Here is a 26855-nt window from a genome sequence, read left to right on the forward strand (position 1 = left end):
ATTTCTACTTTGCACATTCTTCCATTGCAAAACTACCATTCCAGTGTTTTACTTGCTATATTGTATTTACTTTGCCACCATGGCCTTTTTTGCCTTTACCTCCCTTCTCACCTCATTTACTCACATTGTATATAGACTTGTTTATACTGTATTATTGACTGTATGTTTGTTTTACTCCATGTGTAACTCTGTGTCGTTGTATCTGTCGAACTGCTTTGCTTTATCTTGGCCAGGTCGCAATTGTAAATGAGAACTTGTTCTCAACTTGCCTACCTGGTTAAATAAAGGTGAAATAAAATAAATAAATAAAAATACACTTACTGTCACGCCCTGATCTGTTTCACCTGTCCTTGTGCTTGTCTCCACCCCGTCCAGGTGTCGCCCATCTTCCCTACTTATCCTATGGGTATTTATACCTGTGTTTTCTGTCTGTCTGTGCCAGTTCGTCTTGTTTGTCAAGCTTACCAGCATTTGTCCTGTCAGCGCCTGTCTTTGTCCAGCCGCTCTTTTTATCATCCTCCTGGTTTTTGACCCTTGCCTGTCCTGACCCTGTACCCGCCCACCTGACCACTCTGCCTGTCCCTGAACCTGACTTCCGTCCTGTACCTTTGCCCCACCTCTGGATTACTGAACTCTGCTTGAGACTGCCTGCCGTCCTGTACCTTTGCTCCTACTATGGATTATCGACCCCTGCCTGCCTTGCTTGACCTGTCGTTTGCCTGCCCCTGTTACAATAAACATTGTTACTTCACACAGTCTACAATTGGGTCTTACCTTGATACCTGATACTTACATCTGGGCTCCAGATGTTGTTGACTGAAGCCTGACAGGTAAAAGTGACTGCAGAATCTCCAGTCATAACTGCAGAGACATCTTGGGTTGATGGAATTTGTATTGCTGGAAAGGTTTTAAGAAAATAACACTACTTTCAGCATTTCTGTGACTAGTTTCTAAAATGGTAAGTAAAGCATGGATTAAAGTGTGGTTTGTTGAAAATAGTCACTCAGTTCTTAATTATGGTGCTGGGATTCTGTTTTGTGGTTCGTTGACTGACAGTCATACGAACAGTTATCAGTAGGTCTCCCAATGCACATTGGTACAAGCATGTGTTCATTTTTAGTCCACTCATAGTCACTGTTACGACTATTTTACCATTGGCATGAATGATCCGCTTTAGTTCTACTGATGCTTCATCTAAATTCCCAATTACTACTCACCACACGAGTCACCCAGCATGCACAAACTTATAGCTCCAAAATTACCATAACAATTGACCATGACACTCCCTCCTACAATTCCAGTGACCTGTTGTTGGTCAACATAGAAGCCTGGAATACCTGAAATCTCTGAGAGACAAAAAGACAGGTTGTGTAAGAAACTATATGATATGAACACCATAACTATTCAATCATGGAAACACTTCTTCAAATTGAAATTACATGTATTGATAAAGTCCTTTTTACATCAGCAGATGTCACGAAGTGCTTATACAGAACCCAGCCTAAAACCCTAAACAGCAATCACTGCAGATGTAGAAGCACGCTGGCTAGGAAAAACTCCCTGGAAAGGCAGGAACCTAGGATGAAACCTAGAGAGGAACCAGACTATGAGGGGTGGCCTGTGCTCTTCTGGCTGTGCCGGGTGGAGATTATAAGAGTACATGGCCATTAAGGCCAGATCGTTCTTCAAGATGTTCAAACATTCATATATGACCAGCAGGGTCAAATAATAATCACAGTGGTTGTAGAGGGTGCAACAGGTCAGCACCTCAGGAATAAATGTCAGTTGGCTTTTCTTAGCCGACCATTCATAGGTCGAGACAGCAGTAGAGAAGGAGAGCGAGAGGGAGGGAGATGGTTAGAGAGGGTTGAAAACAGAAGGTCCGGTACAAGGTAACACATCCGGTGAACAGGTCAGGTTTCCATAGCCACAGGTACAACAGCAGAAACTAGGTCAGCAGCACGATCAGGTGGACTGGGGACGAGGACAGCCAGGAGTCATCAGGTCAGGTAGACCCAGTGCATGGTCCTGTGTCTCAGGTCCTCCAGGAGGGGAGAGAGAAAGAGATAGATGGAAGAATTAGAGAGAGCATACTTAAGTTCACACAGGACACCAGATACAATAGGAGAATTTCACCAGATAGGACAGACTGACCCTAGCTCCCGGGCACATAGACTATTGCAGCATAGATACTGAAGGTTGAGACAGGGTGGGTCGGGGGACACTGTTGCCCTGTCCCACGATACCCCCAGACAGGGCAAAACAGGCAGGATATAACCCCACCCATTTTGCCAAAGCACAGCCCCCACACCACTAGAGGGGTATCAACAGACCACAAACTTACTACCCTGAGACAAGGCTGAGTATAGCACACAAAATATATCCTCCACCACACTAGCCCGAGGGGAGCGCAAAACAGGAAGTTCACGTCATTGACTCAACCCACTCAAGTTGAGTAATCGTTTCTGTGAAGTGTTGACAGTTTGGAGTAATGGGAAAAGTAGCATATTCATCACATGATATAGAACTGTTTAGGTAACATTACTTCATCCTATTCATTCTGCTTCAATGAACAGAGATGCTAGCAGTATATAGATCGTATACATTCTTATGTCGTCATCCACTACATCTTTGATACCAAGGTCACACCAGTAAAGCCCAGTGTCCCCTGTATCCAGGTCTAGATCACTGTCAAGATTTGCTTGTTGACATCATTAGTAATTAAGTGTCTGACCACTGCTCATAGGGGTGTCAGTTCATTACTGGCTTTGATCCTTTCTTCTTTCTTTTGATCCTGACAAACTCCCAAGTCCCTGTTGTTGGGGTAGGTTCCTTGTCAATCATAGGCTTATTGGTGAAATCATCAATCAGACAATATCTTCTTTAACCTCTCTTGGGTAGGGGGCAGTATTTTGACGTCCGGATGAAAAGCATGGCCAATGTAAACTGCCTGTTACTCAGGCCCAGAAGCTAGGCTAAGCATATAATTGGTAGATTTGGATAGAAAACACTAAAAGTTTCTAAAACCGTTAAAATGATGTCTGTGAGTATAACAGCACTGATATGGTAGGCCAAACCCCGAGGACAAACCACCCCCCCCAAAAAAAAAATTCAGCCTAGCACTATTTTCAATGGCTATCACAATTATTATATGGTCAAGTTCTCCCAGATTGCAGTTCCTAGGGCTTCCACTAGATGTCAAGAGTCTTAAGAAAAAGTATCAGGCTGGTTTTTGGAAAAATTAGCCAGAAATTGTAGTTTTTCTAGGTGGCTCCCATTTTGGCTGTAGTGTTTCCAAGCGCTTGGAAAAGAGCGTCTTAAATTCTTTGTCTTAAATGTTATTGTTTATTTATGTATTAGCTACCTATGGTTTGATTATAAACATTGTTTGACTTGTTTGTAAAAGTTTATTCGTACCGTTTGGGATTCATTTTGTATGCATTTTGATTGTGGGAAACTGGGTGGATTATTGACTGAAGCGTGCCAGCTAAACTGAGTTTTTATGGATATAAAGAAGGACATTATCGAACAAAAGGACCATTTGTGATGCAACTGGGATGTTTTGGAGTGCCAACAGAAGAAGTTCATCAAAGGTAAGATATTTTTTACATTGCTATTTCTGACTTTCGTGTCGCACCTGCCTGGTTGAAATATGCTTTTCATGTGTTTGTATGCTGGGCGCTGTCCTCAGATAATCACATGGTGTGCTTTCGCCGTAAAGCCTTTTAAAAATCTGACACAGCGGCTGGATTAACAAGAAGTTAAGCTTCTTTATTTTGATGTATTACATTTGTGATTTTATGAAAGTTAAATATTTATAATACTGTAGTATTATAAATACTACAATACTACAATTGTTCTAGAGTATGAAAGTGAGATATGACCTTTTAGGTTGATGATAGTTGAAATATCACGACGCCACCGTCCCACCTGGCCAATAAGAAGTTAATCTATTACATCAACAATCATCAAAACACTTACTACTATTAATGCCTTATATATGTATTACAACAAGCAGTTAATCACCTTAATTGACCTGTTTGGCCCCCAAAGAGTATGTTCTTCCACTCACAAATTCTCCAGAGGCTTATCCAATCACTTAGTATCTGTTTCTCCTACTAGAAGTTTGTATTATGATTCTCTGAATCTTGTTAAAAGGCTGTGTCGAGATCAAGACCCTTCGGATCTCCACTGATGCTGTGTATCGACTCCAGTTACGGGGTGGATTATGTAGGCAATCGGAGTGTACTGGGTAATGGTCTCTGTTCGTCTCTTTACAAGATCCAGAAATCAAAAGTTACAATTGTTCTAGAGTATGAAAGTCAGATATGACCTTTTAGGTTGATGATAGTTGAAGTATCACGAGCTGTCTGTCAGTGATAAATCAAGTAGCACCATCACACCTTTCCATTGAAAGCATGCTTCTTATATACTCTTTCTTCAGGACCAAGTCAACCCATGCTCTGAGGCACATTCTAATCTTGCGGCTAGCTATTTCTGTAAAGGGTCAGTTTGACATGTCGCACTGGCACATCACACCGACACATTTTTAGATGAGGCAAGCTGTCATTGTGAAAATGTCACTGTGAAATGCCACTGTGAAACTATCACCAGTGACAGTGTCTATGCATCCTTTTATCCCAAATCTTGTATCAGGTTAAAACCTGTTGGGGACACCCGTTCCCAGCTGGGACCCCCCCCACACCCTCAGCTGGAATGTGGCGCATGGAACGCAAAAATATTCCTAAAAATATTTAACCTCCACACATTGACAAGTCCAATAGCTCAAATGAAAGATAAACAAGTTGTTTATCTACCCAGCAAGTCAGATTTCTAAAATGTTTTACGGCGAAAACATAGCACATATTTATGTCAAACCACCACCGCAGACATAGCTCATTTGCATAGCCAAGTAGGAAAAAATATGCAATCAACAAACGCAGGATTAAAAGAAAAATCATTTCACTAACCTTTTGAAATCTTCATCAGATGACAGTAATATAACATGTTACACAGTACATTCATTTTTTTCAATAATCTGCAATATATATCCATAAATCTCTGTTTACAATGACGCATCGTTCAAAAAATGCTACTAAAATGTCAGGAGAAATGACGATAGCTCCGGCAGATAACGTCAGCTAACAAGGAATACACATCATAAACTTTGACTAAATATGCATGTTCTACATATGTATAGGAAGATACACTTCTTCTAAATGCAATCGCTGTGTTACATTTATTTTTAACGTTACAGGTTGCGTTCACTAGGCTATATTAGGAGTCGGCGCTCCAAAAGTAGCATTCTGGCTCCTCTATCTTGGAGTCCACAGAAACCCAAATTTACCACATAAATATTCCCTTACCTTTGCTGTTCTTCCATCAAAAGACCTGGAAGGGATTATACTTACCAAAACAGCGTTTAGTTTTCAAGTCTGCGTCTTTCGGTTCTCAAAAACTACACATTTCGGTCAAAATGTAGCCAAAAGTCAAGTGGATGCACACCAAAACGTCGAACTTACATATTATATGTCGAGTAAACTTGTCAAACTAACTTCATAATCAAGCTTTAACATGTTATAAAGGTGTACAGCAATCGTGAGGACGAACAGAAAAACAGGCATCGTTCAATCGATCTTGGAAAAAAGACAGGATTTGACCAGAGCGCGCATAAAAGTGACCTGTTTTTTCACGTGACCGAGAGCTTTCGGCACGCTCAAACTCTCGTGAGCGCGCGATTCTCACAATGACAAGCCCAATTGAAAGCAGGGATCGCGCTGAACACGTAGGAACTGTTCCCAGAGCTGTAACTGTTTGGGAAGGGTGTTTGCGATGACGTCAAAGTTGGGGCAACTTTTATCATGACAAGAGATAGTTTGGGAGAATGCATGCCCTGACAGTTCTGCTTTACATAGAGACAAAATTTAAACGGTTTTAGAAGCTTTAGAGTGTTTTCTATTCGATAATATTTTTTATATGCATATATTAGCAACTTTTGACAAAAATGTATCCTGTTTAATAAGGGCACCAAATTCCTCCAGTAGGGGCAGTAAACAGCCCTAGCACTGACAGGTTAACCCAGTCACATTCTACTGTTGGTTTAGCTTTTTCTTGTTTTGTCGATGACTCGCATTCTTCCTCATCTGGGGGCGGTACTTGAACGTAAGGTACCTCATTGAACCACTTAAGAGGCGGAGGCAGTGGTGACGGTGTGTGCGGACCCAGCAAAGGAGGTGTCCTCAGAGTCCTTTTTTGTGCTACCGCATCCCCCTCTCCAGGGCTTTGAGGACTCCTCTCCGGGTCCCTTTTCTTTGCCTTTTTGTCATATCTGCTTGTTTCACTAATGACAACTGACCCTAACATGAATCCATCCCAATTTAACACCACTCCTATTAACCATTTTAGATCAGCTTGATAAACATATCTCTGAAGCACATGCATACTATTCTTCATTACTGTTTGTCACTGAGCGTCCCATTTTTGTTATCTCTATAAACTCTACATCTTATCTCCATGGCTACATGGGACTACACCAAAACATTTCCCCACCTGCTCTGTGTCCAGGCAATTTACAAAAGCAAGTTGTACACAATGGTTTCCTTCCTCTAGCTCCCCCACCTGGGTGGCTAATTACTTCAGTGGTTATTCTCATACCTTTACTACATGCGTTGAAGTGGCCTGCTGCCATCTCTTGGGAAGGTCCAGCCTGTATAATACACTCCTCCCCTTAAACCCTTCATACTTCATACTACTTTCCCAGTAAACGCATCTCAGGGAACTACTGCTCCATTATGTCTGAGCGTTAATTCCATGGGTATTACGCCCTTCATTAATACACCATTTTGATTAACAAACACATTTTGCATTGGCCAGCTTTGGGCCCTGGTCAAACACCTCCAGTAACAGCTTTCTGTTGTGTTTCCCCTTAAACTAAGGTGTCCATGTAAGTATCCCGCTACCCTTACCCCACAACTACCGCACTTATCTAACCTACCCCCCCCCATGCTTTTCCACAACAACACTTCCCCCTGATACATATCCCCTGATGGTCTAACCCATCCTCTGCATGAGGGGTGTTCCCCGTAAAAGTTCTCTAATTTGAAACAGGTTTGATCCCCTATATCCTCTAGATATGGGCATATCTGATTTCCACTACTCCCTTCTTCATCCTCCACTCTTTCTTCTTCATGTCATGTTTTGGGGAAGAAGGGGGTTAGTCTCTACTTTTTCTCCATGTCTTCCTGTTCCTGGGGGGGCGGACTATCTTCACTAGGCCCCCTTTTTGCTTTATTTCCCTTCTGGTTCTCGGGTCTTAAAGCCTTTCTGTAGATTAAAACATACTTTACTTAGCTCTTCAGCCAGCAATACTGCTTCTTCCACTCTTTTGGACAGAACTTCATCACCCCTCTTCTTTCTCCCTCTGTGCTGGTCCTTCTCATAATCCCTAGCCTTTCTCTCTACCTTTGGATTCTGAGCCTCTCCCTCTGGGAGAGTCTCTTGCTTCTTCCCTTGTTCTGCCCTGGAGTGCTAGCAGAGGCCTCCAGCAGGTGCCATTCACCTCCCAACCATCCTTCTACCCTGAGTATCTCTGCCTTTTGACACATTCTCTGTTCTACACAGGTCATATCCGGGGTTAGAACATGAAGCCTCACCCTTGAGACAGACTGATGTCTTCTGAGTCCTTCCACTGGACATCCCTCTGTGTTTACTAACTCCCACCTGTTACAGTCTAGTCGTACCCATTCCTTCTCTCCCCTGGCCAGTGAGTGTCTGGTAAATCTGCCATCCTTTTGCTTTTTTAAATCCTTCCTGTCTAAGTAACTCCTCCTTACTTTTTTTTTAGACCAAAGGTTCTCTGTGTTTGACTCTAAGTCTAAGACAGCCTGTGTTGACAGGTGATTCTGATTATCAGTAGTTATCTCCCGTGCCCCCCCCCCCCCATCTCAAACCCTAGAGGTCCGTATCTAAAACTGGCCTTATGTACTGGCCAATCGTCATCGGCTTGATACACTATTTGTTTTGCCGGGTCTCCCCTGAGCCATACTGTGGCTACATTCTCTCTCCCCAGTACCTGTCTCCCTGGTCCCTAGCTGGTGATTACCCCTGGGTAACTATTTCTATTGCCTATTCTATCTTGCCTATTTATCTGATACGCTTGCTCTGGTTTTATGCAGTTCAGGCATACCCAGGTGCTCTGGGATAAGACCACGGCGTCCACCCCATAGTCTTTTAACAGCTGTGGTGCCAATGATCCACAATTTCCACAGCTCACTAACAGCTTTCCTCCGGGATAGGTGGTGCACATTTTACTCTCTCTAAGGTTAACTATAATTCTCCCATCTGACAGTTCTACATCCTCCAGGGGTTCTTGTTTAAGCCTTATCTATTCCCAATTTGTGCCATGGAGGGTAGTTACTCTCCCAAAAATTGGGCTCCTATCATTAGTATGTCCCCTATAATTTTTTAGGTTGGCTTACCCTGGAGGTGGTTGATCCCTGTTCCTCTTTTACCCTGTGATGCTCCCCCCTGGTCGTCGCCTGGTGGGTGGGTGAAGGAATATCGGTAACATTAATACAACTATTTGACAGAATCCATTCAGGGCTGGCCATTTGTTTTTAAGGGCCCCTGCCATGATGGCCACTATTGCCCATAGCACAAATCCCAATGACCCATGAGCCGCCCTGAATCGTGTGCAAGCGTTTTTCAACTAATTCCATGTTTTGATCAATTGCCATACCACTACTATCACCACTAAACCTTCTAGTGCCCAGTTCACACATTTAAATCCTTCTATAGTAGGGCAAAGGGACTTTGTTTGATTAGTTGCAGCATGAACTCTAGGGTAGGCTCCAATTTTGCCTATTAGTCCCGAAACCGCGGCTAAACTTTGTCCCAGAAGTATCGACTCATTATGTTTCCCAAGTATGATACACATTTGCTGCATTACCACTATGGGTACCATTGTTAGCATAATTGTCTTTCCTTTACTTAACCCAAATCTTATACCGGCACAGGTTACCGTTAGTAACATAGTTAGGCCTGCATCTACCCCATGGCCCTGTCTATTCTTATAGGCCAATACACACCATATTATTACTTGTAGAATTTCGCAAAGACAGTTATTTACCATCAGGCCGGTTTCAGGGTTCAGCTGTTCATCAGTCTCGTTGTCAGTCATGGAGTAGTTTGAGGCCATATTATTTAATTTAAATCTAGCTAGTCTGCTTAACTCTGTAGTGGTCGTCTAGCAGATAATTCTAGTTCTGTCGTGGTCGAGTCTCAGCTATTCAGCCACAATGGCTTTATATCAACCAAGGGTCTTTATTTATATCCCCTTTCTACTCCCTCCTTTTCACCGTATCTCACGTTTGTAGTTTTTAGTCCTTCTATTTATACTGCATGTTCATCTCGGTATCGCAGCGACCTCTGCTTCTGTCGCACCATTATAGTTTCCTGACTGACAGGGTCATCTGTGGGTGATGGCACAGGCGGATGTCTATGGATCCGTTCGTACACCATACTCCAGATCACTAAGCCTTTTAACAATTTCCACATGATTTTTATTATGGTTCTCATTACCCATAAGATGCACTTTAATATTTTAATATTTTAATTCCTTTCCAGAATTGATTCAGTACTTGAACTACTGGCAGTCCCATTTTCTTGGCCCATCCTATTGCTAACATCAGGGCCAGAAATATTAGGATGGCTATGGTTATCCATAGACCCATCCAAAATGTGGCTTTAACTGTATCTCACCACTTAGTTACTTTTGCTATTTATTTTCCTATTACTTCTGTAACTGCTGTAACTGGGTTAACTACTACTTCATTCCACATGGTCTCTAGACCTGTGGTAAAACTTCCCCATCCTGTTCCATACCAGTTTCCTCTAGTTTGGTCTGACTTGAGGTTTCCATCTAAATACCAGTAGGTATTGTCCCCAACTCCTTTCTCTTCCAAGAGGTTACAGTAGTTATTTTGGCTAGCCTCAAAGAGTCATTTTAGCACCTTGCAGTCAACTCATAACGTTTTGGCTGGATGAGTTACATGGTATTCTACTGCAGTCCCAATCTGATGTTCTATTCATCAACCAGGTGCTATTTACTTCCCAACTTTCATTCCATTGGGGCTTATCGGCTGGCCACATTAAGTGTATTGCCCAGTCTTTAAATACTTCTCCCACCCAGGTTCTGGCTCCTGGTTATAGCATGTATCTTGCCCAGGGGAGTAATTGATATGCTAAGCCTGGGTAGTTGGTCTCTAGTTCCCCCTATGTCCCCTGGATTGTAATGGTACTTTAGGCCACCATAACAGGCCAACTGTACATACCCCTGTGACAAAGGAGTGGGGTCTAAGGGTCTTTTTCCCCATCCCATTGCTTTGGGATCATAGGATTTTGAGATTCTTACCCCTGCATGATTTATACTCACCAGGGTCATGTTGGTGGTCACTGTCTCGTTCAGTTCCAGTTCCCCACATCACATGGTGTCCTGACTAGTAGTCCACTTTTGTAGCATAAGGCCATGGAACCAGAAAAGCGTATTTCCCCTGTAACCAATTGGGCTCAGGCTGTATCCAAAGTGATGTACGGGAGTTAGTTCATCTTTGGGCCTAATGCCTGGCCTAGACACATGGTCTGCATACTGGCTCCTAGGACAAGCATTTCTTTCTCTAACTCCAGAATCTTGATATTGATATTTGCTATGCACCGCGAGAGTAGGAGCTACTCCTAGAATCCCGGGGGAGGGATAATGACCTCCAGACCACTTATGCATAAAGGGTACTTTTTCCCATGCGCACTTTAAGCAATGATACCTAGCCCATGATTCTGTTTTATTACTGGGCGGCTTTGGCCAGATGGTGTTATAATCATTAACTGTTTTTGGCTTTTTGCGATGGAAGGCATTATTTAGTTCTTGCCCCCAGTTCCATTCTGGTTTGGACCCACACATTCTTTGGACCAGGTGCAAACTAGCTTGGTACATTCCATTCTCTTGAGTCAGGTTTGTCCCTAAGCTTCTAAGGTCTATGACTGTCCAGGGTGTATCCCTTGGTACGGTCATAGGAGTAGTTGTTCTGTTATGTATTGTGTAACAGGTCCAACCTGTGGCTGTGTAATACAAAGGCTTGCCATTTTCATCTTTGGCATGGGGTACTTGTTTCCCCTTTTCCCCATACTCCAGTCTATGGAACCTATCCTGGGGTCCTGAGACATATCTATAGTATCTATATGTCCTATTCCTTTGGTAGGGTAACAATATACCATGGGTATAATTTCCAAATATCCTTCTATCCCATGCAGACAAATTCCCCGTGTGTAAGTATAGTACTATATCTTTCAGCCAGGTTTCTTCTTTATTTCCTGTGGACTTCTTTAGTTTAGATGCTTTATCCTTTGAAGTGCTTCTACGTACTTTAAGCTTTGCTCTGCTATTTTTTAGACACAGCACATCCTGTTCTCCCGGCTGGGTCATATTTTCAGACAAACTGTCACTTCAGAAGGTTGTGGGTGAGTAGACGCTGTGACCGTGGTTGAGCTGTTTCATTGTCGGGTCAAATTTAGGGCGCTAGTGTTCCGTGGCCAGGTCGTGGTGTTTCTATCAACATCACTTGGGTTGTGGCACACTATATCCTCCCATGTACTGGCCAAGGTGTCTTGATCAAATATACATTTTATCTCAGTTAGGTTACCACTTAGCATACCTCTCCACTTTTCCCCTTTATAGGAGTTGGTGTATTGGCCATCCCTACATGTCTGATTTACTAATTGGGGCCCTCTGGTAAGGTTTACTGCCCATCCATACAGGGTCCCATTTTTTAATAATTTCCACAAAATAGCAACCGGTTCTGTTATATTTGCCTCAGCATTATTCCAATAGGTGTAGTTAAACCTTTGTCTCAATTTTTCCGTTGGGAACCCAGGGCATACAGTATTGCTTTGACCTGTGTCACAGCTTATTGGTTCCCCCTTATGTCTTATAAGAGCTCTAAATACCGTTAGACAGGATTCACATTCTTGTTGAAACACCTCTAAGCCTGGTCTATCTGCTTGTTCCTCTTGTAAGTGTACTACATTTAGTACCAGTCCTAAAAAAATATAGCTAATGGTACTAGGACTATAGTGGATAGGACACATACCCACCGGCACCAGCCAATTTCTTTCTCGGTGCTTGGTCCTATATTCCCCCAGTCTCATGTCTCCTGTGGAAACAGGGGAGGCTGGAGGTTAGAACATATATTCTTTCTTTCTTTTTATCAGGGTGGCTGTTTTCCATATTGGTGACCTGCTCTTTCCTGTGCTCTGTTGTCTACTTGTGCCCTCTCCAGGGCCTGGTTTATTTCCTTGGGGGCCAGAGGGGGGTTTTCTAAAGAGATTTCTGATTTTCTCCTTAAACCCTCCTGAAGGAGTTACATCTCCTTTTTGCTCACCCGTACCCTCTCCAGGGGATGTGACTCATCATATGGCAGGACCAGACATAATCCACCTTGGATAGGGCATCCTGACCAATATACAATTGCCATCCCTTTTTTACCGGCCACCTTTTCCTACCATCCACCAATTCTGAGGCCTTAGTCATGTCACCTTCCAAACAGGTAACTCCATAAAACGTATTTTCCTTTCTCATACTACGCCCATAGTGACGCTCCCGTACTATGCCCGCTTTACTTTCCCAAGGAAATAATACAATTTCAAAGTTGTATCAACTGCCGTCTCTTTTTGAGATGCAAGAGTAGGTGAATGGAAGATCTCCGCATGTGTGGTTCCCACCGTGAAGAATGGAGGAGGAGGTGTGATTTACATTTACATTTACATTTAAGTCATTTAGCAGACGCTCTTATCCAGAGCGACTTACAAATTGGTGCATTCACCTTATGACATCCAGTGGAACAGTCACTTTACAATAGTGCATCTAAATCTTAAAGGGGGGGGGTGAGAGGGATTACTTATCCTATCCTAGGTATTCCTTAAAGAGGTGGGGTTTCAGGTGTCTCCGGAAGGTGGTGATTGACTCCGCTGTCCTGGCGTCGTGAGGGAGTTTGTTCCACCATTGGGGGGCCAGAGCAGCGAACAGTTTTGACTGGGCTGAGCGGGAGCTGTACTTCCTCAGTGGTAGGGAGGCGAGCAGGCCAGAGGTGGATGAACACAGTGCCCTTGTTTGGGTGTAGGGCCTGATCAGAGCCTGGAGGTACTGAGGTGCCGTTCCCCTCACAGCTCCGTAGGCAAGCACCATGGTCTTGTAGCGGATGCGAGCTTCAACTGGAAGCCAGTGGAGAGAACGGAGGAGCGGGGTGACGTGAGAGAACTTGGGAAGGTTGAACACCAGACGGGCTGCGGCGTTCTGGATGAGTTGAAGGGGTTTAATGGCACAGGCAGGGAGCCCAGCCAACAGCGAGTTGCATTAATCCAGACAGGAGATGACAAGTGCCTGGATTAGGACCTGCGCCGCTTCCTGTGTGAGGCAGGGTCGTACTCTGCGGATGTTGTAGAGCATGAACCTACAGGAACGGGCCACCGCCTTGATGTTGGTTGAGAACGACAGGGTGTTGTCCAGGATCACGCCAAGGTTCTTAGCGCTTTGGGAGGAGGACACAATGGAGTTGTCAACCGTGATGGCGAGATCATGGAACGGGCAGTCCTTCCCCGGGAGGAAGAGCAGCTCCGTCTTGCAGAGGTTCAGCTTGAGGTGGTGATCCGTCATCCACACTGATATGTCTGCCAGACATGCAGAGATGCGATTCACCACCTGGTCATCAGAAGGGGGAAAGGAGAAGATTAATTGTGTGTCGTCTGCATAGCAATGATAGGAGAGACCATGTGAGGTTATGACAGAGCCAAGTGACTTGGTGTATAGCGAGAATAGGAGAGGGCCTAGAACAGAGCCCTGGGGGACACCAGTGGTGAGAGCGCGTGGTGAGGAGACAGATTCTCGCCACGCCACCTGGTAGGAGCGACCTGTCAGGTAGGACGCAATCCAAGCGTGGGCCGCGCCGGAGATGCCCAACTCGGAGAGGGTGGAGAGGAGGATCTGATGGTTCACAGTATCGAAGGCAGCCGATAGATCTAGAAGGATGAGAGCAGAGGAGAGAGAGTTAGCTTTAGCAGTGCGAAGCGCCTCCGTGATACAGAGGAGAGCAGTCTCAGTTGAATGACTAGTCTTGAAACCTGACTGGTTTGGATCAAGGAGGTCATTCAGAGAGAGATAGTGGGAGAGCTGGCCAAGGACGGCACGTTCAAGAGTTTTGGAGAGAAAAGAAAGAAGGGATACTGGTCTGTAATTGTTGACATCGGAGGGATCGAGTGTAGGCTTTTTCAGAAGGGGTGCAACTCTCACTCTCTTGAAGACGGAAGGGACGTAGCCAGCGGTCAGGGATGAGTTGATGAGCGAGGTGAGGTAAGGGAGAAGGTCTCCGGAAATGGTCTGGAGAAGAGAGGAGGGGATAGGGTCAAGCGGGCAGGTTGTTGGGCGGCCGGCCGTCACAAGACGCGAGATTTCATCTGGAGAGAGAGGGGAGAAAGAGGTCAGAGCACAGGGTAGGGCAGTGTGAGCAGAACCAGCGGTGTCGTTTGACTTAGCAAACGAGGATCGGATGTCGTCGACCTTCTTTTCAAAATGGTTGACGAAGTCATCTGCAGAGAGGGAGGAGGGGGGGAGGAGGATTCAGGAGGGAAGAGAAGGTGGCAAAGAGCTTCCTAGGGTTAGAGGCAGATGCTTGGAATTTAGAGTGGTAGAAAATGTAGAGAGGAGGGAGTGAAAGGATGCCAGGTCCGCAGGGAGGCGAGTTTTCCTCATTTCCGCTCGGCTGCCCGGAGTCCTGTTCTGTGAGCTCGCAATGAGTCATCGAGCCACGGAGCGGGAGGGGAGGACTGAGCCGGCCTGGAGGATAGGGGACATAGAGAGTCAAAGGATGCAGAGAGGGAGGAGAGGAGGGTTGAGGAGGCAGAATCAGGAGATAGGTTGGAGAAGGTTTGAGCAGAGGGAAGAGATGATAGGATGGAAGAGGAGAGAGTAGCGGGGAGAGAGAGCGAAGGTTGGGACGGCGCGATGCCATCCGAGTAGGGGCAGTGTGGGAGGTGTTGGATGAGAGCGAGAGGGAAAAGGATACAAGGTAGTGGTCAGAGACTTGGAGGGGAGTTGCAATGAGGTTAGTGGAAGAACAGCATCTAGTAAAGATGAGGTCGAGCGTATTGCCTGCCTTGTGAGTAGGGGGGGAAGGTGAGAGGGTGAGGAGAGGAGTGGAAAGAAGGAGGCAGAGAGGAATGAGTCAAAGGTAGACGTGGGGAGGTTAAAGTCGCCCAGAACTGTGAGAGGTGAGCCGTCCTCAGGAAAGGAGCTTATCAAGGCATCAAGCTCATTGATGAACTCTCCGAGGGAACCTGGAGGGCGATAAATGATAAGGATGTTAAGCTTGAAAGGGCTGGTAACTGTGACAGCATGGAATTCAAAGAAGGCGATAGACAGATGGGTAAGGGGAGAAAGAGAGAATGACCACTTGGGAGAGATGAGGATCCCGGTGCCACCACCCCGCTGACCAGAAGCTCTCGGGGTGTGCGAGAACACGTGGGCGGACGAAGAGAGAGCAGTAGGAGTAGCAGTGTTGTCTGTGGTGATCCATGTTTCCGTCAGTGCCAAGAAGTCGAGGGACTGGAGGGAGGCATAGGCTGAGATGAACTCTGCCTTGTTGGCCGCAGATCGGCAGTTCCAGAGGCTACCGGAGACCTGGAACTCCACGTGGGTCGTGCGCGCTGGGACCACCAGATTAGGGTGGCCGTGGCCACGCGGTGTGGAGCGTTTGTATGGTCTGTGCAGAGAGGAGAGAACAGGGATAGACAGACACATAGTTGACAGGCTACAGAAGAGGCTACGCTAATGCAAAGGAGATTGGAATGACAAGTGGACTACACGTCTCGAATGTTCAGAAAGTTAAGCTTACGTAGCAAGAATCTTATTGACTAAAATGATTAAAATGATACAGTACTGCTGAAGTAGGCTAGCTGGCAGTGGGTGCGTTGTTGACACTACACTAATCAAGTCGTTCCGTTGAGTGTAATAGTTTTGACAGTGCTGCTATTCGGGGGCTAGCTGGCTAGCTAGCAGTGGTGTTTACGTTACGTTGCGTTAAAAGAACGACAATAGCAGGCTAGCTAACCTAGAAAATCGCTCTAGACTACACAATTATCTTTGATACAAAGACGGCTATGTAGCTAGCTACGATCAAACAAATCAAACCGTTGTACTGTAATGAAATGAGATGAAAATGTGATACTACCTGTGAATGCGACCGGGTTGTGAGTCTATTCGGTAGACGTTGGCTAGCTGTTGGCTAGCTGTTGGCTATCTGATGGCTAGCTGTTGGCTAGCTGTTGGCTAGCTAGCAGAGTCTCCTACGTTAAGGACGACAAATAGCTGGCTAGCTAACCTCGGTAAATTAAGATAATCGCTCTAAGACCACACACTCTAAACTACACAATTATCTTGGATACGAAGACAGCAAAGACAGCTATGTAGCTAGCTAACACTAAACTAATCAAGTCGTTCAGTTGAGTGTAATATTTCTACAGTGCAGCTAATCGGTGGACGTTAGCTAGCTGGCTAGTGAAGACTACGTTAGGACGGCGAAATACGATAATTACGCAATTATCTTTGATACAAAGACGGCTATGTAGCTAGCTGTGTGTGTGGGGGTGCTTTGCTTGTGACACTGTGATTTATTTAGAATTCAAGGCACACTTAACCAGCATGGCTACCACAGCATTCTTGAGCTATAAGCCATTCCATTTGGTTTACACTTAGGAGGACTATCATTTGTATTTCAAGAGGACAGTTACCTATCACACCTCCAGGCTGTGTAAGGGCTATTTGACCAAGAAGGAGAGAGATGGAGTGCTGCATCAGATGACCTGGCCTCACCCGACCTCAACCAAATTGAGATGGTTTGTGATGAGTTGGACAGCAGAGTGAAGGAAAAGAGGCCAACAAGTGCTCAGCATATATGGGGACTCCTTCAAAACTGTTGGAAAAGCATTCCAGATTAAGCTGGTTGAGAGAATGCCAAGAGTTTGCAAAGTTGTCATCAAGGCAAAGGGTGGCTACTTTGAATAATCTAAAATCTAAAATATATTTGGGTTTGTTTAACACTTTTTTGGTTCCTACATGATTCCATTGTGTTATTTCATAGTTTTGATGTCTTCACTATTATTCTACAATGTAGAAAATATGACAAATAAAGAAAGCACCTTAAATGAGTAGGTGTGTCCAAACCTTTGACTGGTACTGTATATGTTTAATGACAAATGGTTTATGCAGGATTCATTTTATGCACACATTTTATGCAGGATACATGTTTTGACATGTTCAAGGTTGTACTACAGTAGTACAGTATCAGAACAACCATTCAGAGTATGTTTCAATTAAAAAATATTCCAATAACTTCAAATCAGTTATTTTCAAACAGCACTATTAATTACTTGAAATTAGAGATGATCTTTTTAGTTTAGGGGTGTATTATGTCAAAGATAAGTATGATTTTAATGGTCAAAGTGTTGCCTCTGATCGTGGCTAGACTTGGGTGTGACAACATCAGCACTTAAAGTGGATAGCTCAGTCATTATCTGCTGTCAAAACCACATTTTGCCAAATTGTTTTTATTTTTTGCATTGCAACGTAATTTGGCTGATCAGCTGGTGTGACTTGTTGTGTAAAATATTTGTGTTGTTGTTGTTGCTGTTGTGTCTACAGGTGCACAGAGTGCGTCCACAGTGAGCCATGTGTCTGTAAAGCAAGGAGGCTCCATCGCCATCCCATGTCTCTATGATCAGAGATGTAGAAACCCTGTGAGATAGTGGTGTAGGGTAGTTTGCTTTGTTGCTCTATTGTAATACGCACTGACCATCCTAAGACCAGTGGTAAGACCTCAATCTCTGATGACATCAACCGGAAAATCTTCACTGTGACATTGACGAGTATAAGTCCTCTTGGAGATGATTATTTCTGGTGTATTGTGGAGAAGGAAAGATGAAGGGGTTCAACTGCAGCTATCTGTTACTAAAGGTAAGATTGCACTACTTGCATATCCAGTAATGGAGAATGAACAGTGGTCAGTAAAGTTGCATGGACCACCTGTTGCATGTTACTTGTCCCTTTTGTATCAAAGATTTAAATACATTTACAGTTGAATATTGCTGTTATGAGATCAGAAATGTCTTGTATTTTATAATGCATTCTGCAACTATTCAGACCTATTCCCTTTTTATCATGTTACAGCCTTATTCTAAAATGGATTAAATAAATCTTCAACCTACACACAATTCCCCATATTGACTAAGCAAAAACTGTTTTTTAGATATTTTACAAAATGTATTAAACATTTGAAACATAAATATCACATTTACATAAGTATCCCGACGTTTTACTCATTACTTTTTTTTGAAGCCCTTTTAGCAGCGATTACAGCCTTGAGTCTTCTTGGGTATGACGCTACAAGCTTGGCAAACCTGTTTTTGTGGAGTTTCTCCCATTATTCTCTGCAGATCCTCTCAAGGTCTCCCAGGTTCGATGGGGAGCGTTGCTGCACAGCTATTTTCAGGTCTGTCCAGAGATGTTTGATTGGGTTCAAGTCCAGGCTCTGGTTAGGACATTCAGATAATGTGTCTAAAAACCACTCCTGTGTTGTCCTGGCTGTGTGCTTAGGGTTGTTGTCCAGTTGGAAGGTGAACCTTTGCCCCAGTCTGAGATTTTCATCAAGGATCTCTCTATACTTTGCTCCGTTCATCTTTCTCTTGATCCTGACCAGTCTCCCAGTCCCTGCCGCTGAAAACATCCCCACAGCATGATGCTGCCACTAACTTGCTTCATCATAGGTATGATGCCTGGTTCCCTCCAGACGTGACGCTTGGCATTCAGGCCAGAAAGTTCTATCTTGGTTTTATTAGACCAGAGAATCTTGAATTTTCATGGTCAGGGTCCTTTATGTGCCTTTTGGCAAACTCCAAGCGGGCTGTCATGTGCCATTTACTCAGGAGTGGCTTCTGTCTGGCCACTCTACCATAAAGTACCGATTGGTGGAGTGCTGCATCTGGAAGGTTCTCCCATCTCCACAGAGGAACCATGGAGCTCTGTCAGAGTACTCTTCTCCCTGACCAAGGCCCTTCTCCACCGATTGCTTAGTTTGGCCGGGCAGCCAGATCTAGAAAGAGTCTTAGTGGTTTCCAAACTTCTTCAATTTAAGAATGATGGAAGCCACTGTGTTCTTGGGGACCTTCAATTCTACAGACATTTTTAGTAACCTTCCCCAGATGGTCTGTTCAGTTGGCTCGGTGGCTCCCCATCCCACGTCACTCTCCACCAGATCATCGGGCTCCCTCTCTGCAGCGGGATTGACAGGTGTCTTGCCTCAGCCGTATCGTCGGGCTCCCGTGCCTCAGCCGGCTCTCACGCTCCTACCGGTTCGTCGGGCCTCCACTCTCCAACCGGCTTGCCCAGCGCCCACGTCTCGGCCGGTTTGCCCAGGTGGGATGCAGGTTGGTACCCCAAGGGGGGGGGGAGTGGTACTGTCACGTCTGCTCCCGCTCTCCCCCCCTGGCGCTTGAAGGTGCCAGGCTTCCCTGCATCATGCACTCCTGCTATCCATTACGCACACCTGCCTTCCCTCGTCACGCGCATCAGCGTTATTGGACTCACCTGGACTCATTCATCACCTGTTTATTTCCTCCCCTATATTTGTCAGGTCCCCTGCTCTGTTCCCTGCTGCTGCATTGATTGGTTTGTATCACTAGTTTGTTGACGCTGTTCCTGTCTCGTTCCATGTCCGTTATTCATTAAATGTTTTACTGCTTCGTCTATCCAGCGTCATTCCATGTGACAATTGCATTCATGTCTAAAATGTTCTATATAAATTGATTTGATTTGCTATCAGTGATAGAGAAAATCTGAAATAAGATTACATACTATAATCCTGAAAAAAAATGTAATTGATGAGAGAATTTAACTAGGACTATGAAAATGAAGATTTTTTATATGTTATTATTTTATTGCTTGATTAATAACACTCTGGGACATGGTAAAAACTTATACTTCAAAATACATAAAAACATGTAAATGCAAAGCCTTTTGGAATCCACATTTTACACTGTTTAACACTGAATAAAAAGTGATTTTTCCTGAGGACAGAAAAGGCACCACAATATAGGAATGACCCAACCAGCAAAATTACATTTGTACATATATCTGTACCATTGTAACTCATTCGATGGCTATAGCCAAGGATGTAATGGGTTGAATCAAGCAATATGACATACACCATTTATAAACATCTGTGAGAGTATGGATCAGTAATATTGACAGGTTCTTCTTAGCAGTAACACCAGTGAAGGCTGCATTCGTAGCTCATTACTATCAGACAGGGACAGAACACAGGACTCAGGAGTTAATACATTAGATGATCAGTGTATTGAGGATGGGGAATAAACTACAAATAATCATCGTATAAACAAGCATGCTGTATGTATTAGCAGACTTTTTACAATCTTTTGACCATTTCAGCTTTGGTCAGGTTTTCAACTGTTCAACATCAGTGAACACACAAGGTCTTGCACAGGGCACTGGTTGCATTATGTCTTTAAAACAAGAGAGTTGAAGAACCCTTGGGTTGTACCGTGTCGGAGATCTTTGTGGGCTATACTCGGCCTTGTCTCAGGATGGTAAGTTGGTGGTTGAAGATTTCCCTCTAGTGGTGTGGGGGCTGTGCTTTGGCAAAGTGGGTGGGGTTATATCCTTCCTGTTTGGCCCTGTCCGGGGGTGTCCTCGGATGGGGCCACAGTGTCTCCTGACCCCTCCTGTCTCAGCCTCCAGTATTTATGCTGCAGTAGTTTATGTGTCGGGGGGCTAGGGTCAGTTTGTTTATCTGGAGTACTTCTCCTGTCCTATTCGGTGTCCTGTGTAAATCTAAGTGTGCGTTCTCTAATTCTCTCCTTCTCTCTTTCTTTCTCTCTCTCGGAGGACCTGAGCCCTAGAACCATGCCCCAGGACTACCTGACATGATGACTCCTTGCTGTCCCCAGTCCACCTGGCCATGCTGCTGCTCCAGTTTGAACTGGCCTGGGCCCTAGGACCATGTCCCAGGACTACCTGACATGAGGACTCCTTGCTGTCCCCAGTCCACCTGGCCATGCTCCTGCTCCAGTTTCAACTGTTCTGCCTTACTATTATTCAACCATGCTGGTCATTTATGAACATTTGAACATCTTGGCCACGTTCTGTTATAATCTCCACCCGGCACAGCCAGAAGAGGACTGGCCACCCCACATATGCTCTCTCTAATTCTCTCTTTCTTTCTCTCTCTCGGAGGACCTGAGCCCTAGGACCGTGCCCCAGGACTACCTGACATGATGGCTCCTTGCTGTCCCCAGTCCACCTGACTGTGCTGCTGCTCCAGTTTCAACTGTTCTGCCTTATTATTATTTGACCATGCTGGTCATTTATGAACATTTGAACATCTTGGTCATGTTCTGTTATAATCTCTACCCGGCACAGCCAGAAGAGGACTGGCCACCCCACATAGCCCGGTTCCTCTCTAGGTTTCTTCCTAGGTTTTGGCCTTTCTAGGGAGTTTTTCCTAGCCACCGTGCTTTTACACCTGCATTGTTTGCTGTTTGGGGTTTTAGGCTGGGTTTCTGTACAGCACTTTGAGATATCAGCTGATGTACGAAGGGCTATATAAATAAATTTGATTTGATTTGATTTGATTTGAAGTGATGTCTATGTGTATAAGGAAGTTGTCAGTTGCCTGGGTGCCTTGGTCCCTGACACAGCAGTTTGCCCATACAAACATAAATACAACCAGAGTCGTTCTCTCTCATCCACTCATGGCTCCACATCTCCTCCTTCTCCTGCGCATCCTTTTCTTCCTCATCGGACTCTCAGGTAAGTGAGGGAAGACATTTTGTTGTTTGATATTATTAGGCTTAGTTCCTCCAAGTCAGACACTGAGACTGAAAACATGCTGAAAGTCATAACACTTGTCATGTTCTGTCTACTTTGCCCATAGACATTATAGTCACATTATGGATTTCAGTATTAGGGTGGCAGGTGGACTAGTGGTTAGAGCGTTGGGCCAGTAACTGAAAGGTTGCTAGATTGAATCCCTGAGCTGACAAGTTAAATATCTGTTGTTCTCCCCCTGAACAAGGCAGTTTACCCACTGTTCCTATGCCGTCATTGTAAATAAGAATTTGTTCTTATCTCACTTTCCAAGTAAAATAAAGGTTACAATTTGTGATTGATGGGTGCTGTTTTTAATGATTTATCTTGTGAAACAGTTTTTCCTTTCAACAGTTCTACATTTCTAGTTGTTGCGAAACACATTTAAGTAAGACTTCAAGTAAAAGATAACTAACATATTATTATCAATATCAATTAACAAATGTGCTTGTAACTTATTTTGCACAAACATACAGTAGATATCAAGAACATTTCATTCAAATGTTTTACTATATACAAATGTATTAAACAGAAATGTTCATTGAAACGATAGATTGTCTCCATAGTTTAGGGGTGTAGTAATTTCCATGTCAAAGTTACTTTAATTGCTGCCTCTGTACTCATGGCTGGACTTTGGCATGACAACATCAGCACTTACATGTATCAATTACTGTCTGTTGTCTGAAACACGTGGTGTTACAACCACAGTTTGCCAAATTTTTCAACAACTTCAAGAATTACAGTGGGGGGGAAAGTATTTAGTCAGCCACCAATTGTGCAAGTTCTCCTACTTAAAAAGATGAGAGAGGCCTGTAATTTTCATCATAGGTAGACTTCAACTATGACAGACAAAATGAGAAAGAAAATCCAGAAAATCACATTGTAGGATTTTTTATGAATTTATTTGCAAATTATGGTGGAAAATAAGTATTTGGTCAATAACAAAAGTTACTCAATACTTTATTACATACCCTTTGTTGGCAATGACAGAGGTCAAACGTTTTCTGTAAGTCTTCACAAGGTTTTCACACATTGTTGCTGGTATTTTGGCCCATTCCCCCATGCAGATCTCCTCTAGAGCAGTGATGTTTTGGGGATGTTGCTGGGCAACACGGACTTTCAACTCTCTCCAAAGATTTTCTATAGGATTGAGATCTGGAGACTGGCTAGGCCACTCCAGGACCTTGAAATGCCTCTTACGAAGCCACTCCTTCGTTGCCCGGGCTGTGTGTTTGGGATCATTGTCATGCTGAAAGATCCAGTCATGTTTTATCTTCAATGCCTTGGTTAAGGGAAGGAGGTTTTCACTCAAAATCTCACGATACATGGTCCCATTCAGTCTTTCCTTTACACCGATCAGTCGTCCTGGTCCCTTTGCAGAAAAACAGTCCCAAAGCATGATGTTTCCACCCCATGCTTCACAGTAGGTGTGATGTTCTTTGGATGCAACTCAGCATTCTTTGTCCTCCAAACACGTCGAGTTGTGTTTTTACAAAAAATGACCATATGACATTCTCCCAATCTTCTTCTGGATCATCCAAATGCACTCTAGGAAACTTCAGACGGGCCTGGACATGTACTGGCTTAAGCAGAGGGACATGTCTGGCACTGCAGGATTTGAGTCCCTGACGGCATAGTGTGTTACTGATGGTAGGCTTTCTTACTTTGGTCCCAGCTTTCCGCAGCTCATTCACTAGGTCCCCCCGTGAGGTTCTGGGATTTTTGCTCACCGTTCTTGTGATCATTTTGACCCCACGGGGTGAGAACTTGCGTGGAGCCCCAGATCGAGGGAGATTATCAGTTGTCTTGTATGTCTTCCATTTCCTAATAATTGCTCCCACAGTTGATTTCTTCAAACCAAGCTGCTTACCTATTGCAGATTCAGTCTTCCCAGCCTGGTGCAGGTCTACAATTTTGTTTCTGGCGTCCTTTGACAGCTCTTTGGTCTTGGCCATAGTGGAGTTTGGAGTGTGACTTTTTGAGGTAGTGGACACGTGTCTTTTATACTGATAACAAGTTCAAACAGGTGCCATTAATACAGGTAACGAGTGGAGGACAGAGGAGCCTCTTAAAAAATAAGTTACAGGTCTGTGAGAGCCAGAAATCTTGCTTGTAGGTGACCAAATACTTATTTTCCACCATAATTTGCAAATAAATTCATAAAAAAATCCTACAATGTGATTTTCTGGATTTTTTTCTAATTTTGTCTTTCATAGTTGACATGTACATTTAATGAAAATTACAGGCCTCTCATCTTTTTAAGTGGGAGAACTTGCACAATTGGTGGCTGACTAAATACTTTTTTGCCCCACTGTATGTCAAATTGTTTGGTTGATCATCTGATGGGACTTATGAGCAGCTGGATAAAATAAAATCATCTAAATGTGTTCTCTGTTGTTGTGTCTACAGATGCACAGAGTGTGTCCACAGTGAGTCATATGTCTGTAAAGCAAGGAGGTTCCATCACCATCCCATGTCTCTATAATCAGAGATATAGAAACAATGTGAAATACTGGTGTAGGGGATATAATTGGTTTGGTTGCTCTACTGTAGTACGCACTGACCTTCCCAAGACCAGTGGAAAGACCTCCGTCTCTGATGACATCAACCAGCGAGTCTTCACTGTGACCATGACAAGTCTTAGTCCTAGTGATTCTGATTATTACTGGTGTAATGTGGAGAGGAAGAAGGAGGCAGATGATGGGGCTAGATTGCAGATATCTGTTACTCCAGGTAAGATCCAAACACTGCTGTGTCCATTAAAGCAGAATTAACAGTAGTGCTCAGTAATATCTCATAAAGTAATGAACCATAATTGTTCTGTTGATGAGTGTTTTACTATTCCCTCTACAAAGCAGTCATACATATTTTCACCAAATTAAATCCATAGAGGATATTATTCTGGCAGATTACAAACATCTATGTGCACCTCCTGGGTCAGAACAGACTATGTGTTTGATAGAATCACAAGTTGCTGTTTCATCATCAAACACACTGAATGCTCTAGTTGACATCTATTGTACATACTATCAGTGACTGAACCAGTGTTTCAACTTACTAGGTTGTGGCTAGGTAGTAGCCAATATATATATTGGTGTATTCTTTGTCAGACTCATCCATTCACAGCCTCTATCATTGTGTTCAGGTACTCCAGAACTGTATGTGGACCAACAACATATGACTGGAGTTGTAGGAGGGAGTGTCACTGTGCTCTGTTACTATAGTTCACAAGGAAGCACAGGGGGGTGGTGCAGGATGGGAGGTTTTAGATTGGGGTTTTAGATTGAACATGTGTGAAGTTATTGCAGGACCAGAGCCGAACCACCAACGGTTATGTCTTAATGGTGACTATGAGTGGATTGATGATGGAGAACACTGGCTGGTACTGGAGCGAAAAGGGTGACCTACAGATGCCTGTTCATATCACTGTCAATCAACCAACCACAACGCAGAGCACCACCACAAGTAAATACAGAGCAATCCCACATAACCAAGTCTGATTCTCTTTTTATTCATCCAGTGTTGTTAGAGTTTAAGGAACATTGAAAGACCTTTTCTGAAACAAAGTGGAAATCTCTGGACAACACATTCTCTTGAGTTTATCCGGTCATTCATGTTAAATATCATTAAGAAAATGAACATTGTTTATTCAACCTTTCATCATATCGACCACTTATATTTGACATTAATACTGAAAATTCTAAGAATTGGATTTTAATGCATGTCACATATTAAATAAGAAGGATGATAGTGATTAGTTTCAATCAACATCACAATGGCCTGGTTTTAAAAATATAAATGTTAATGATACAACAGTAAGTTTATTGAAGCTACTTAATCATTTCTGCCTCTCACAGCAACACAAGCTCCATCCACTCACCAAGCGTCACTAACCAGTGCTAAGTCTAACACTTCTCCTCCCACAGTTACCCCTTCTGTTACAAACAGGGACAATGTTGAAACTAACAAGAACACAGATGAGAAGCACCAGAGGTCAGTATTCATTCTTCACTATTTCCCTCACCTTTACAGTCATCCAAATAGTTGGTGATAGTGTAAGGGTGTTGGGGATAAGGTTATTATAGTAAATACAAACGAATAATGAAGAAACTATTTAGTGATCTTCTGAAATAAAATAATAAACACACCTGTTTGAAAAATGTATTCTATGCTGAAACTATTTTCTTTGACTCCAAAGCAAACTAAAATATAATAGAAACCATTATGATTATGTTCAGTTTTTGTTTTGGGGCAAAAAATGTAACTGTATTTTTAATGTTGTTTTATAGCTTCTGAATCTGACAGGTCACTTTGAGACTGACTTTTTTAACCTTTATTTAACTAGGCAAGTCAGTTAAGAACAAATTCTTATTTTCAATGACAGCCTAGGAACAGTGCCTGTTCAGGGGCAGAATGACAGATTTGTATCTTGTCAGCTCGGGGGTTTGAACTTGCCACCTTGCGATTACTAGTCCAACACTCTAACCACTAGGCTAAACTGCCTCCCCAGGGTAGCCTTTAAGGGTATACTCGGCGAGATGTTGTTGCCACCTGCAGCAACGCAGATATCGGCCGCGTTCCCCCACTAAATTGTTGCATGTGTCAACAAACAGAGAAGTTTAGCCTCGCACTTCAACATACCTGGTTGTTGTGGCTATTGACACTACCTTTGTGCAGCTACGTCATCTCGCTGAGTCTACCTTTAAATCCAATCTAACCTATGACCTGTCCCTTCACCTTGTGCATTACTGCCCCACAGTTGCAAGACAAGTGACATCCCCAAAAACCACAACACTATACATAAATGTCTCCTAACCTCCCATGCATTAGCTACATTCTGTCCCTAACACTAAAGCTACAAATGAAACTAAATCAT

This window comes from Oncorhynchus gorbuscha, linkage group LG08, assembly GCF_021184085.1.
Source record: "Oncorhynchus gorbuscha isolate QuinsamMale2020 ecotype Even-year linkage group LG08, OgorEven_v1.0, whole genome shotgun sequence".
In the NCBI taxonomy this organism is placed as follows: domain Eukaryota; kingdom Metazoa; phylum Chordata; class Actinopteri; order Salmoniformes; family Salmonidae; genus Oncorhynchus; species Oncorhynchus gorbuscha.